Source organism: Bison bison, unplaced genomic scaffold, assembly GCF_000754665.1.
Source record: "Bison bison bison isolate TAMUID 2011002044 unplaced genomic scaffold, Bison_UMD1.0 scf7180017864162, whole genome shotgun sequence".
Lineage (NCBI taxonomy): Eukaryota > Metazoa > Chordata > Mammalia > Artiodactyla > Bovidae > Bison > Bison bison.
Window position 1 is genome coordinate 752,813 of NW_011494734.1, and position 4,780 is coordinate 757,592.

The window sequence follows — 4,780 nt, forward strand, 5'->3', positions numbered from 1 at the left end:
TGAGAGTCCCTTGGACTGCAAGGAGATCCAACCAGTCCATTCTAAAGGAGATCAGCCCTGGGTGTTCATTGGAAGGAATGATGCTAAAGCTGAAACTCCAGTACTTTGGCCACCTCATGCGAAGAGTTGACTCATTGGAAAAGACTCTGATGCTGGGAGGGATTGGGGGCAGGAGGAGAAGGGGACGACAGAGGATGAGATGGCTGGATGGCATCACCAACTCGATGGACATGAGTCTGGGTAAACTCTGGGAGTTGGTGATGGACAGGGAGGCCTGGCGTGCTGTGATTCATAGGGTCGCAAAGAGTCGGACACAATTGAGCGACTGAACTGAACTGACTGACCCTGATATATCATGCATGATACTGCGACCAGACCTCTCTGGCCCTCTGCTCATCTGTGACTATCCTAATGCAAAGGTCAGCATCAGTCTACCTCTTAACCTCTGTTTCTAAACTCATGTATTTTATAATCATAACTGGTTATGAGATTTAAGGATGTTTCAGAAGGATCCCTCGTTAATTATCATATACTTCTACACAGCAAAATGACAAAAGGTGTTGTACTGCTGCTACAAACACATCTAGATTTTTAAAAAAGAGTCTAACATGGAATTTTTTAACAAGTAAGCAAACTGCATACTAACATTCTCTGGTAACACATGACTTGTTCTACATAGGTTTTTTTTTGACAAGTACAAACTTAAGCCCAGTGCTCAGGCCGTCTTGTAACCTAGTTTCAGTGGACTACACAACAGAAATGTTCTCATCTTAAAGTTGTTTCCCCTAGAGGGAAAACAATTTACAACGGCTGACTGAGAATTTTGCAATATTCTGCCTCTCTGAAACTTCATAATTTCAGTCATCCACATTCTTAAACTTTAGATAAATGGCTTTATTTTTTAAGACTGTTGTTTCAATTAGCATTAATGCCAACCTTACTATAGGAATTGTGTATATAGTTCTTCAAAGATGTTGAAGCACATTAATGTTATTCTTACAGGAATGACCATTTTCAGAGACTCCATATGTAACCACTGTAAACACTACTTTCAAGTCCTTTTGTCTGTTTCTACTTGATTTTAATGATCTACGACTGAGCAACTTTCACTTTCACAAGCAAGAAAAATTATGCTCATGTGTAGTTTGGATTGCTTCTGTTGTTTAGTCGCTCATTTGTGTCTGACTCTGCAACCCCATGGACTGTAGCCCACTAGGCTCCTTTGTCCATGGGATTTTTCAGGCAAGAATCCTTCTCTACAGTCTGGATACTAGATGTCAAATAAATCCTTAAACAAATAATGTGCCAGTTTAAAGCTCACCAAAAGATGCCAGTAAAAAGGATAAACTGTTGCTAAACAATGGAATAATCACTCAACAATACTAAACAAGGAACAATAAATCCTAGAACATGAATAAATTTAAAAGAACTCTGCTAAGAAAGAAGTCAAACTATAACGCATATGATTCCATTTTAAAAAGGCAAACCTTTAGTGATGAAAAGCAGAACAATGGTCACCAGAGGCTAAGGAGTGGGGAAAGGGTACTGACTGTAAAGGGACTCAGGGGAACTTTTGGTGCTGATGAAATGTTACCTCATCAATGTGGTTACACCATGTGTATGTACAACAGTCATTGAACTGTATACCTAAAAATGGTGAAACTTATTTAATGTAAATTACATCTTAATAAAGCTGACTAAAAGGAAAACAAAACAAAACAGATCATCATAGCCACCAGTGAGCTTAACCTAGTGAGCCACCATGCTCTTAACTTCTTAACCTTAACTCTTAACCTATGCTCTTTTTACACTCCCAATTGGTTCAGGTCAAATACTCTTTACTACCGAATATGAAATTCTGCAAACCTCCAAGTCATAGATATGAACACATGGGAAACTCATTGCCTAGTTTTAAACCACTCACTGTTTTACAAGGGCAGTACTGCACAGATTAAGAGAACAAAACTTTAGTGTTGAATGTATAAGAGTCTTACCTAAGGTGGAACAGAAATTCAAAATATAAGATGGTGCTGAGCCGAGCACCCATTAAACCAAATGTTACAAATAACTCTCCCTTGTATTCACACGGCACAGTACCATCCCAGTTCAAGTTTATCTCACAACTGAGGACTGCTTGAAAAACATCAAACTGGTATCTCATCAGACTGATGTGGCAGGAACTAAGGTACTCCACCAGTCTAAGCATCCCACCAACTCAAAGAGAACTCAGGGACTGTGATATTCTCTTCTTCCCCGTGTCATAAATTTTCTGATTCTACCCTCTAGTTCCAAATTCTGCGTGACTACCCAATTACAGAGAAAATACCTCACATCTGTTCAAGAAATATTTATCAAACTTTTTTTTTCTTGCTAAAATGAGTAGAATGTGTCTTCATGCGTGGAACCAGGTGTTTACCAGATTAGAGCATACAAATAACAACACAAAACAAGGCAGACACTGGTTCAGAAACCCTGCTAACCTTAATTACCTCAACACAGTCATGGCTCAGGAATACAGTGACAGAAGAAAATATCCAGAAAGGCAGAGACGCTCTCTCTGGCTAGTTTAGTCCCAAGGAATTTGGAAAGAAGTGGCCTCTGAGGCTGACCTATGAGGGCTTTGGAGGCAAGGGGGACTCTCAGGAAGGAGACCCAGGCATGGCAACAAGAAAGTCTGCTTCTGCTGATACACAAGGTCCCCAGAGCAGAATATGGGCAGAAGTGCTAGAAAGAAAGGTTGGGACCAGATTTTAACACCCTTGAATTAAGAATATGGAGTTTATTTCTAGTAGGATATAAAATGCCATGCAAAACTAAATCTATTTTTACTTTAGATATATAGTAGTTCTTAGAACTATATACCATGATCACGTAGAAGCTTTTTCAAAAGACAAAAGCCTAGGAACAGGAGATTCTGACTCCACAGGTCTCAAATGTGGCCTCGGCCCATGTCACTAGGAGACTGACACACACCCATGGTTAAGAATTTCTGCTATAAGCAGTCATTACCATATCTAACAGATGTCTACTGGCAACACATCCAAGTGTGCTTATGACTCAAATACAAGTGAGGAAAGCAGATACAAACAGACACAGGCAAAGAAAGGCAGATAGAAATAAGAATTCCTGATGCTCCAAAAGATTTCAGGAATAGGATGCTCCATTCTAGTAAATGTATGTCTCTTTAAAAGTCATTACACTAATCACAGTCTGTTTTAATCATCTACTTCATTCAAGTAAAACCAAATTTTAGTTAATTCCATCAAAATATAAATAAATAAGAGTTCAAACAGAAAAGCACAGCTAACAGACTTTTAACATGACTGATTATTAACATCATATTTTTCTCCCCTCCTTCCCTTAGTAAAAAACAAAAAAACAAGAAAGTCAAAAATAACAGACAACAAAACAGTAAAAATCAAGAAACAAGAAAGACAACAAACTGAATGGAAGAGGTAACAACTAGGAAGAATAAAAGCTACAACAAAAAGTGACAGACATCGATCAGAAACCTCCTTAGAACCAGAGCATGAAAACCAAGGGCTGGGGAAGCACCAGGTTGTGGGAGGTATGCTACTGAATCCGCAGAGCAGCTGGACACAGCAACAGCTCCCTCTCTGCTCACCCTAACCCCAGGGCGGTCAAAGACTGTAATCTGGCTACAGAATTTTGGAGAAGTTATGGTAAGGTACTGTGATGAGAAACCAATTTGATGATTAATAGAATCTCAGACTCCTTACTCCACTCTGCCTCCCTTTAGAGGCGTGAAGAGAATTCTTTATGGAAGAAACTGAATAGCCACATCCAGGCCAGGCCCACATACAATTACAACAGAATTTAGTTTTAAAAATACTTCGCTTAAAAACTAATGAGCATTTACATATCAGCCACTGGATTCTCTCTACACTGGGATGAAGGACATCCAGCTCCTATAACCCAGGTCTGTTTTAGGCTTTCCACTACTGGGGCAGGGGGTGTCGAAGACTCTTCATTAGGTGTGACTTTGAATAGATGACTGAGGACAAGAGCTATGCTTTAGTGCCTGTGTGCTTATTAGCAAGTGTCATTTTACTAAGAGAGATATTAAATAACATAAGCTGACTAAAAAATCAAAATTGGGGGCTTTCCTGGAGGCTCAGTGGTAACGCATCCGCCTGCCAATTCAGGAGACATGGGTTTGATCCCTGATCTGCGAAGATCCCAAATGCCACGGAGCAACTGAGCCTATGCTCCAGGGCACAGGAGCTGCAACTTCTGAGCCCACATGCCGCAACTACTGAAACCCGTGCACCCAAGAGCCTGAGCTCCACATCAAGGGAAGCCACTGCAGTGAGACGCCCACACACTGCAGTTAGAGTAGCCCCACCTGCTCACCACAACCAGAAAAGAGCCCACCAGCACAGCCAAAATAAAATATTAATAAATAAATTTTAAAAGTCTAAATTGAAGTATATGCCTACTTCTTTATAAATTCATCAAGCCTATAATCTAAAACTTTGATTTCATTATCTTACATTGATTCTTCAATGAAGTCATGAAAATTTTCTGTATTAAAGAATATATTTACTATTCCTTTCTTCTTCCCAAATATGCAGTAAGTAATAAAGTACCAGTTGGTCCCATCACTTCATGGGAAATAGATGGGGAAACAGTGGAAACAGTGTCAGACTTTATTTTTCTGGGCTCCAAAATCACTGCAGATGGTGACTGTAGCCATGAAATTAAAAGACGCTTACTCCTTGGAAGGAAAGTTATGACCAACCTAGATAGCACATTCAAA